Source organism: Leptidea sinapis, chromosome 36 (assembly GCF_905404315.1).
Source record: "Leptidea sinapis chromosome 36, ilLepSina1.1, whole genome shotgun sequence".
NCBI lineage: Eukaryota > Metazoa > Arthropoda > Insecta > Lepidoptera > Pieridae > Leptidea > Leptidea sinapis.
The window spans coordinates 4,523,424-4,535,318 of record NC_066300.1 but is presented as its reverse complement, the minus strand read 5'-3'; the positions used below and the strand labels follow the sequence as shown (position 1 = coordinate 4,535,318).

Sequence of the window (11,895 nt, the reverse complement as noted above, 5' to 3'; positions counted from 1 at the left end):
GGAAGCAAGAAGTGCTTTGTGCCACCCGATCGAAGACCTTCGCTATGTGAAAACCCTCTGCCAAAGCCTCTTCCATCGATCCGAGCGTACACCTTTCTTGGGGATCAGGTGCAATAAAGGTACCTTCCATAATTTCCTACACATGATAAGTAGGAGAGCCGGAAAGGACGGATAAACACCGGCGCTAACTCACATATTTGCAGTACTATCAGGGACATGCCATCGGTGGTGGTGCACCTTGGCCAGAGTCGAGTTTTGGCGGAATGACAGGCTGGCAGAAATTTCCTTGGACAGCCTTGGCGATTGATCAGAACACACGAGTTCACGAGGGCGAGGGAAGGCTTAACAATAAAGTGATTTTGATTTGATTTGATTTACTCCAACCAGCCCATCTCCTTCCTGAAGTTCAGAACATTCCGGGGGTGTTCATGGACTTCTTGGAGCGACCTCGTATTCACTAAGGTCTTTCCCGTTGGTTGTAAACCCACGCACATTCCAGGATTACGTGAGTGACTTCGTCCTCGTCTAGACGACCTCTGCACTTAGGTTTGTCCGTTACGCCGTTTATGAAAAGGTGCATGTTTGGTGATGTGTGACCAGTTAGGGTGCCCACCTATTTTATTTGAATGCGTCTAAATAAATAACACTTTATTGATGTATCAGAAGGTCTTCACAGTAACGTACGTATACTATACGTAAGTCAGTAGTCGGCAGTGCAACAAAATGACACATCAGTGTAATTTTAATGTCTCAATTTGATGAACCCGACGGAGATGCTGCTCAGAATTTTGGGCTTATCAAGTGTCCTGAGCGGCACTTTATTGTAGGGGCAGTTTTCCTGTCACGCGAAATTTTATCCGCGTGCGGACGACCTATTCTTTTATGCATCGGAACGCGGACTAGCTCCGCACGCGATTGCAACTCCGCATGACAGTCATTTACCATATCATTTACCAACGGCTGAACGTCTTGATCGTTTCGTCACTTTTTTTCATTAAAAAAACCCAAAAAATCTGGTAGTTCAAAAAAGCTACTGCTAAGCACATGCCTGACCTGAGTAACACTTGTATTAAAGAGGTCAATATCATAACTTAGCTAATAGATTTGCACCGTTAGCTATTTTGTCAAGCAACACAGCATCAGCGACGTTATTGTTGTTCTTCATCAAAAATACAAGAGGTTTGAAGGCTTTATCAAATAACAAATACCTAAAATGATTTATCACTATGGGTTTCAATATAATTTTGCTGTCCTAGGACACGTAGGCTTGTACATTTATGTTACAGCTTGTTTTATGTACTATGAGATTATTTATATAATACTCGCCGGTAATACTCGTTGGTTCAATGCTCGGGAGGTAGAGTGATGAATATATAAAACACAAGGACGTTTAATATACGTAATAATGCAAATATTCAAAATTTTCCAGGCTAATTAAGGTGTCAAAAAGCATGGGACGCATTTCTATGTAAGTCTGCCTTTGATGATCTTTTGACCACATCTACTGACAGAGCAGAGAGTGCTCGTCTTTGGAGACGTCTGTCGTGACACAAAATGAGTCGGGTTTTTCTTCACAAGCCTTCGCATCTGCGCCGATTGTAACGCTACTTGACATTACGATAAAATTGTCAATATGCGTATCACTCCGGCTAGGTATAAAACTGAATCACCCACATCAATCTGGATGTGGTGTTCATGTAGATGCTCTTGGGCGTCACGGGTTATCCTGCCAAAAATCGGCAGGCTGTATCAGTCGTCACGTCAACATTAATAAAGTCATCCGCAGAGCATTTGTCGCTCTTAATATACCAGCTGTTTTAGAGCCAAATGGTGTTACCCGCCGCGATGGCAAGCGTCCTGATAAAATGACGCTGGTGGCTTGGGCATTTGAAAGGGCGTGGGTCTGGGACTTGCGACGACACTCTAGCTCATTCTCATATCCAAGTTACGTCAGTTGGTACTGGGGCTGCTGTTTTGACTGCCGAAAACAGCAAGCGTCGCAAATATGTCGGTTTCAGAGACTCATACATCTTTTTTTTTATGGAATAGGAGGACAAACGAGCGTACGGGTCACCTGGAGTTAAGTGATCACTGCCGCCCACTTTCTCTTGCAACACCAGAGGAATCACAAGAGCGTTGCCGGCCTTTAAGGAAGGTGTGCGCGCTTTTTTTGAAGGTACCCATGTCGTATCGTCCCGGAAACACCGCACAAGGAAGCTCATTCCACAGCTTCGTAGTACGAGGAAGAAAGCTCCTTGAAAACCCCACTGTGGAGGACCGTCACACATCCAGATGGTGGAGATGTTATCCTAACTTGTGGCGTGTCGTGCGAAGGTGGAATTCGGCGGCAGGAATCAGGTTAAACAGCTCTTCGGTACACTCCCCGTGATAAATGCGGTAGAAGACACACAATGAAGCGACGTCTCTACGCAACGCCAAGTGATCCAGCCGTTCACAGAGCGCTAGGTCCCCGACAATTCGAGCTGCTCTGCGTTGCATCTTTGTGCCGTTTAGTGTCGAGACATTGGCCCGTGGGGCCCAGAGGCGCGGAGAATGTACAAAGTACTATCTTCGCGCCTTAATAAGGTACTGGAAACCCAAGTGCTAGCAGCTATTTAGGTCAACGGATCATCCTAGCTATCCAACGGAGATATCCTGCCAGTTTTGTTGGAACGCTTCCCCGTAATGGTAGTATTAATTTTAAGCAGTCGTAGTATTGTAAAAATAGTTATAAGATTTGTTTTGTTTGAATAAATATTCGTTAATTTTGTTTTATACATCATGTACGTTTTTTCATCATCATTTTTGTCGTTTTCCTATTAAATTTTATAATATTACTAAATTTTACTAATAAGGATATTTTTAAAAAAATTGTCACAGTTATTTTACGCACAATTTATATTCGTTAACATTAATATTTAATGCCTTCATAAAACAATAATTAATGTGTACACGTACATATTTCTAAGGTATTATTTAATGTCACTTGTATGTTGTGTTATCCAATCATTCAATTCTGTATTCGCCAAGTTGGTATAGAGTGAAAGTGCCAATTTTTTTTCACAATAGACAGTACCGCTCGGCATTCCGATCAGTTCTTGTGACGAGGTTAATACTAGAGGACCGCCGAAATCGCCCTGTAGAATTGAAATCCAGAAGTAAGTAGATAATAATATTGCATAACCCCCGAGGTTTATAAAAATTATATATGCAATCAGAGTTCTAATACTGTATTTCAGTATTTGAACACTATCACAACCTTAGTCACCAATTACAACTTAGTGACCAATCCGTAATCTAAGATTATCGGGTTTGCTAATCCATAAAAAAAAGTTGACTAGATACAGTATCTAAAAAATAAAAAGAAAGAGATATAAATCTTAAAGATCCGTTGCGTGAAAACTGGGTAAAATCTTACGCTTGATCAAGATAGGATGTAGCTAAAATATATACATCGCTCGTATGAGCATTATAATATAATATTATAAAACATATCAAAATATAACAAAATCAAAATTAATAATCCTCTTCTTCGTGTGCCTCTCCGACTAGCGAAGGTTGGCAGTCAGCTTTGTAATTTTATTTTTTGTCCTTCGCAAGGCGAAATAGTTCTGCCGCTGTTCGCGGTTCCTGTCCACTCTCGGATGCGCAGCCAAGACTTTTTTCTGCGAGGTACGCCTTCTTCCGGCAACTTTTCGCATCATAATGTGTTGTAGGAGTTCGTACTCCTCGTGCCTAAGGCTAGGGTTACTATGGATGCGGGTTCTGACGAAAATTTGTTCTGACGAGGATTTCGGACGTACTCGTTAGGCGTTTACACTGTGCGCGTTTTCTATTATTCTGATAGTCAGTTCGTTTCTGCCGTCCAGCGAAGATGGACGAATTTGATGAATTTGATTTTCTTGAAAGTCCATTATTTAAATTATTATTGTTAAATGGTGAAAAGACAGAGCATGTCAACTAGTAATTTTCTATGAGAGACGACAAAGGAGAGTTCCAAATGTAGAGTGTTGAGTTCTGTAGCAACTTTCTCCCACTTTTGCCGAGAAATATATTATCTATTGTGATATTTTTTGTCTCTCAAAGCCCACAAACACCTGTTCTCGTACACGAGACTGATCAATTTATCGTTATCCATGGTGGAAACCAAATCACTCGAAATTCGCAGATGCGAAAAAATCAAACTCGTTTGAACGCTCGAGTGGTTCTGACGCGTTCGTCGTTGCCAGTGTAAACACTGTCATTGGATACCAGGCGTTTGTTTCTTCTGACGAATCCGTCAGAACTCGTCAGAACAAATTTTCGTCAGAACTCGCATCCATAGTAACCCTAGCACGCGCCACAAATACGCGACTTTCCTCATCTTGATCGTTTGCATGAGTTCGCGTTTTTGATTTTATAATCTATACATTTAATTAAAATTGGAATGTCTGTTTGTAATATTGAAATAACCGTTTTTTACTACATGTATATGAATATATATACGGTACTTACACCTAAATATATTTTTTTACAATTTTTGTCTGTCTGTCTGTCTGTTTGTTCCGGCTAATCTCTGAAATGGCTGGACCGATTTTGACAGGACTTCTATTGGCAGGTAGCTGATGTAATAAGGAGTAACTCAGGCTACGTTTGTTATAGAAACATTCTTTTATTTTAGAAAAAGAAGGTAATGTTGCAATGTCCAAGAAACGGTCGAACTCTAAAAATAATTTTAATGGCAAAACAACGTTTGCCGGGTCAGCTAGGAGAAATATATAAGTGAACTAAGGTATTAGGGTTTTTATTATATAAAAGGTTAAAGGATCAAACACGAAACACTGTCGGTAAGATGAAATATATATATCATCAAAGTATTTACTTCTGTTATCTATACATATCTGCCATCGCACGAGAAGATAATTTATGCCTTCCTCTGAGGACCTGCACTCAATAAACTCTCTAAAGACTTATTTTCGTGGGAAGAAATTTATTTTCCACGTAAAAATCACGTAAGTAAATAATCTATCTATCTATATATATAAAAATGAATTGCTGTTCGTTAGTCTCGCTAAAACTCGAGAACGGCTGGACCGATTTGGCTAATTTGGGTCTTGAATTATTTGTGCAAGTCCAGAGAAGGTTTAAAAGGTGAATAAATAGAAAAATGCTGCTAAATTAAATAAAAACAACAAATTTGTTTTTCCTTTGATGTGTCCATACATAATTTCTATGAGAGAATTTATTGACGCACGGTTTGACAGTTCTGCTGTGAAACAATTTCATTACGACAGCAGGGTGCATATTTTACGAAGTAATTATTGATGTTATGATATATTATTGACAAATTCATATAAAAACATTATTTTATTTATTATATACAGAACAACGTCTGTCGGGTCAGCTAGTAATTAATAATATTTACCCGGCAAGTACTGTTACTGCCATTTTCATTACCAGCACAGTACTGCCTCGCTGTGGGGGCGAAAGCTGCGCGATATTTTCGGTGACAGTCTTCATAAGAAGATATTTTCATGTAAGCTGACCATAAGTGATCACTGGGAGGACCATCTTCCTAAAAAAAACTGCTATGAATATATTTTTAATTTTGGCTTTATGACTTATGATACTTCATACCTACTGCTTGTTGACTTTAATGACCGTATTGATCCAGATGATGATATCATCTGTGATTCCATCCAAAATCTGCACTCCCAGTTAATCTGCAGTGACACTCGTAATACAAATCATACAATGCTTAATAATTTTCCCATAAATGTATTGAAATTGTAACAGATCACCGCAGCTTTAGAGTAATTTAATAATGACATCTATCATAGATCGGTTATTGAAATGCTAATAGCGGGAAATAGAAAAGAAATGAAGTACATTAACTACTGAAGTACATACACTACCTTTATATCAAACATTTTTTAGAACCTAATATATAAAATTCTCGTGTCATGGTGTTAAACTTTGAACTCCTCCGAAACGGCTTGACCGATTCTCATGAAATTTTGAGTGCATATTGGGTAGGTCTGAGAATCGGACAACATCTATTTTTCATCCCCCTAAATGTTAAGGGTGGTCCACACGATTTTTTTTTTTAATTTTTTTGACATTCTTTTTAAATTTGTTTGATTATGAGTCATCATTAAAAAATACATACAACTTCACCCATCTACGATCAACAGTTACTTTTCTATCGCGATTTTAATATCGGCAATACAACGTTTGCTGGGTCAGCTAGTATTTATATAGGTACATTACCTATATATCAAATAATGATTGTCTTGTGGGCGAGTTCTCAATGTTTAATTACTTAAATAGTAATAAGTTTATTAATATTTTAACATTAATATTAGAACCTTGTATTAAGGATTGTTCTCCGCTGCGCTCCAACTAGATATCGCACTACCTAAGAACAATAGTATTGCAATAGCTTTTTTATTACGGCAAATTTCTCACACATACCTTCAAGAGACGGGTATCAATTCTTTTTTAATCTCCTCTTTCATAAGTTGACAAATCAGTGATGATCCTTTATATGGCTCGTTTTTATTATAATGTAGCATTTAAGATGTGATATGTTTTGGCAAGCAGATTGACTGAGCATTAGTAAAAACCAAGTGACGCCATTTCCCTAAATTAACGCAAAGAAAAATCGCAACGCAAAGAAGACTAGGCGAAAAACCCTCAATCTAGAGACCCTGAGCCGGCAGCACGCCCAATCGCCAGAACATATTCGACCATTCGATTTTTTTGCCCATACAAGAAAATGGGCGAACTTTCTATGTGTACCTTTCGTGTTCTTTCGCTAGATTTTTACCGCAATTGTTCGTTACATCAAAACACGGACTATAAAACATCATTGAACATCGAATAAGCACTTGTCTCCTGCGGTTGCCATCGATCAGATATCACCGTCCTATTCGGTTGTCAGCTAAAAATATACCTTTCTATATCCAAATCCAAACGCTCTAACGTTCGTGCCTGCAGGAAGTTCAGTTCCAGCTTCTATGACCTTAATAGGTTGTTGTGTGGCTCCAAATACAATTGAAATATTTAATAGAATAAGTGCGATATCATAGTCCATATTAAAACTTTTATATTTATCATGATAGATATAGGTTCCATTTATGAATGGTTTGTCCTGTAACAGAGGAATCAAGTCAATAGTTTTTCTTTTATATTGTAAAACAGGTGAAAATTGCTAATTTTAAAATTTTCTTTTACCCCATTCATCCACGATAGAATGATTTAGACTTCATTGGTTAAAGACATGCCGTCACCTAATCCAATTGGCACAACACACCTATCCTTCAAACGCTATAATAATTTAGAGTTTCTAAAACAATCTACATAATTGGAAGTGAAAGATCTCATAGAGATAGCGGGTATTTCAATTAAAAACTAGCCTCAACGTTTAAATGATTGCTATGAATACTCTTTCCATAACCATTAGTTATGGCTAGACGATAAAGATAAATAAGACAAAAACATTATGGGTATGTTCCGATATGCACTGCGACCACTGTATAGTGTGACGTCAATTTATTATACTGTGAAGCCCTTCCTTTATATACTGGTTACTATTTAAAACGGAACGCCACATTTTTTGACGCAGCATTCAAATGAGTGTACTAAAGTTGTCTAGTTCATAAAAAAAAAACTGTTGTTGGAGTACTGTCAAAATAAAAATATTTTAGATAATATTAATTGTAAATTGAATTTGTAACATAATAAAAGTAAGTCATTTTTCACGATCTTTGCACGATGAAAAATTCCTGCGTAACTTTCAGCTAGTATTGAACATTTTTAAGACAGTCTAATAAGGTTAATTTTTGCATTTCTTCCATCGTTTTATTATTATTATCCATACTAATTACAGAACTTAATAATTTTCGTATTAAACTGTAGGTATTGCTTATAAAAAAATAGGTGTCCTCGAGTGGTTTTGACCGATCACGTGATCAAAGTACTGCGAGTATCTTACCTCGAAAACGCCAGTGCTCACAGTAGAATATGGCGGCGATTTATGACGTCATACATTTCCCTAGGGTACTGCGGCAGTATACTGGCATTCCATAACGGAACGAATATTTCTATAGTGATAGCACTGTGCAGTGCTCGCAGTGCATATCGGAACATACCCTATATAAGTCATTAAAATATTCCTTAGAAACATACCTTTTCCGATTCATTTCTACTTGATATACCCGGTCTCACCTTAACAGCTAAATAACTGGAAAAATAAAGCATGTCGTAGTTGTTCCTTTAACAAAAAAACACGTAGGTACATCAAATTGGTGGTGTAGAGTCTGGCATGGTCTTTAGCCCCTAGGCTATGTTTTGACTTTTGACACTTAACAGCGACATAGCACAGATAATATTTCGTTTTTTAAGGTTTGCGCATAATTCATTCACTCTAACATCATAAAAAAAATCAAAATATTAGTCTATGGTTACGATGTTGTTACGATAAACGATATGGAATACGAACATTTGTTAGAGTAGGGTAAGTGCGATATATTCGGAATATTATCGTATCGCTCCGAATATATCGTTGTCGATTTTCCGAGACCTCCAGGGACTAAAATACAGCTTTTCACCGAGTTGGGAAAAAAACAGATATTTTGACAGGTTGCAACAGTTGCAGTGTAGAGAGTCTTTTTATTCTTTGTGTTTTTAGCGCAGTAACCATTAAAAGCCCAACAACACTCTTGTAATTCCCGTGACACGTACGTACATTAATTGACCTCCCTCAAAAGAAAATATTTATATTTAATACAGTTTGATAAGCGATACATATATAATAGTTTTAACTGTGTCCTCCACTTTTCACCGTCGACTAAAATCTATCTCGGTAATTTACCCTAAATATAAGATAAATACAAACTATATTTTTGATTGGGCATGTTGGGGATTGAATTCGATAATTACCAGAAGATGTAACCAACGCTAAGTGTACTTCTATAATCTTTAATAGCGTCGAATTTCTAAGAATTTGCGCAAGGAAGTTTTTGCGCAACAAATAATGCACGAAATGCAAATCATACATAAATCCATGCCTGAATGGAAATAATTTATCGTTGGGCTTTTAAATGGTTACTGCGCTAAAAAACACAAAGAATAAAAAGGCTCTCTACACTGTTGCAACCTGTCAAAATATGTGTTTTGTTCCCACCTCGGTAAAAAGTTGTCTTTTAGTCCCTGGTACGAGGGAGAAAAGTGGCCGATTCTCTCCCGGCAAGATGACTTTTGTCCCTCGTGCCAGGGTCTATAAGCGAGCATTTCATCCAGATGGGAAAAAAAAAAAGTATTCGCACCACGTGAGATAAGTAGGACATTGCCACCCGCGATTGTCATATATTCAGCGAGTGAGAATGACCTACTTTTCTCCCTTGGTGCGTAATATATAATTCTCTAAACTTTAAATCTAATGCAGTTTTATAATTTTGAAAACTTACCCTAGCATAAATATGGAAAGTAATTAAAATAGGCAATAAACAAAATAGGCTGCATTAAATTTTGTGACTCCACCATTAAATAAAAAATTATATTAATCTATAAAACACATTATGACATCAATAATAGATAATGAAGGCGCCATACTATCATAAGTTCTCGATTTGTGAAAACAAACTTTATCGAATGTAGAGCCGAATAAATTGTCTGTCTGTACCCACTAGACTAAATGATAGAGATATAAAATTGAAGTCATATTTGCCAGGTTTTAAACATTTTCTTCTCAAATCTTTATAACAATAGGACAAAATGCTAGTCGTATCGTACAATAATATAAAGTACACTGGTCTCAAATCAGCAACAATAGATGAAATTATTTACGAGGGGCACACTGAAATGATCGGGAATAGAATATTTTCGATTGAGTTACAATAAAACCTTTTTTAGAATTTGAATACTGGCCTCTTAGAACCTTAATGACTATTATACAATTAAAAAAAAAAAACAAAAACTATGTTGGTTTAAAGTTGACGTCGTTGACAGAAATGGAGCTCACGCGTGAACATTTCCGTGCCGTATTTTATCTCAATTTTAGTCGCGGCTTATCTCAAGATAAATGTCTCAGCGAACTTGTTTCGATTTATAATGTTGAAGCACCGAGTCAAACGACAATATACCGCTGGTATGCCGAGTTCCGACGCGGTCGTGTGTCGCTCAGCACTGTTTCTTCTGCAGGTCGACCAAGAACAGCGGTCACGCCTGAAAAAGTCGCAGCTGTGCGAACTATTGTATTAGTTGACCGTCATGTGACATACGAGCAGATTCAGGGTGTTATCAGTATCGGAATGAGTGCAATTCAGTCGATATTAAATAATGAACTTTATGTAAGAAAGCTAGTCTCCCGATGGGTACCAAACAATTTGTCAAAGACAACAAAGAGCAAAAGGCGGCTCGTGTAGATTGGTGCCGGAATACTCTGCAACGCTTCAACGAAGGGAAGTCAAATGCCGCTTATAATATCTTCTCATGTGACTAATCATGGATTTATTCATACGAACCTGAAAGAAAACATCAGTCAGAAGTTTGGGTCTTCGAAGACGAGGTCTAACCAACGAAAGAGGTTCGCTCCCGCAGCGTGTCAAAGAAAATGTTCGCTACGTTTGTCTCGAAAAAGGGGCATGTTGCTAGAATTCCTTTACAGGATCATAGAACGGCTACCGCTGAGTGGTATATCACGGTTTGTTTGCAAGAAATAATAGCCGAACTCCGAAAAAATAACCCGAAACGTCGCATCATCTTGCATCACGAAAATGCGAGCTCGGCTATTATTATAATTATATTTATCGGCTATATTAAAATACGGCTCGTAGACAAATAATTTTTTTGAAGCAGGAAAACGTTGAGCTGATGGGCCATCATACGTACAGTACTGACCTGAGCTCAAACGATTTCTTTACATTCGCTAGAATGAAAGATTTATTACGCGGTCAACGGTTTGAAGACCCCGAAGCAGCTGTGGAAGCGTACAAATCAGCCATTTTGTTAATATGTCTGAAGTTGTCAGACTGGAATTACTGTTTTAACGATTGGTTTGCACGAATGGAAAAGTGCATTAAGTTTAACGGAGAATCAATTAATTAGATCACAGCACTATCGTGGAATTACCACAAAACTTTCTTTATTATTCTACATGAATATAGTCTATACAAAGACGTAAGAAGATTTTCGTAACTGACAACACTGATACTATAGTAACGCATCCCTGTTAATATCATGCGACTGCCAAAAGTTCCTTGTCGCACTATACCTTTAATTTGTTGTAATAAATAGTTTAGATTTAAAAATTTTTTAAAAGTTACACTAAAAGGATGTCATACCCTCTGACACAGGTCGCAGTAGTAAGAACATGTTTTTCAGTAAGTATAGATCCTCCACAAAGATTTTGACGTCTACTTCTTTCTGCAATCACCATTACATAATAAGGAGCGTCCTCAATACTGGCTATAACGCCCCCTACAATCTTGTTATCAATATTATTAATATTTAAATCACTGTAAGCATCTGAAACAAAGCTCAACATATTATAAAAATATTCTTAGTAGAAAGAAGGCAGAAATAATGCCATATATGAAATATTTATACTAACCTTGAATAAAGAAACCCATTTGCATTAACAAAAAAGATTTTAATTTATCACCCTCCATCGTGGACGGTTGTTGTTGGCGATGCTCGTTAAAGGGAAAAGAAAAGCAAAAAAAGGCAAGATAGAAGTTTTCTGTCGCTTGCTTATCAACGAATACCAAGTTGATAGGAAATAATTTTCTTTATATTGATTACATGTTTAAAACAATTTCCTTTCTCAAATTAGAACTGTAATGAAACGCCGAAAATTACGATATATATGTCGTAATCAGTGATGTTTTTGCCGTGGATATTGATGCTCGGTCG

At 37.4% G+C, this 11,895-nt stretch overlaps 1 long non-coding RNA gene across 1 annotated transcript; it reads right to left on the bottom strand.

Moving 5' to 3' along the window:
* Positions 1 to 2,879: 2,879 nt before the first annotated feature.
* On the bottom strand, positions 2,880 to 11,753 carry LOC126975647 (uncharacterized). Its single transcript, XR_007731766.1, has 6 exons — positions 11,594 to 11,753; positions 11,325 to 11,508; positions 8,170 to 8,224; positions 6,935 to 7,132; positions 5,405 to 5,554; positions 2,880 to 3,137 (listed from the first exon to the last, which is right to left on the bottom strand). It is a non-coding gene; the product is annotated as an uncharacterized LOC126975647 (long non-coding RNA).
* Positions 11,754 to 11,895: the final 142 nt, after the last annotated feature.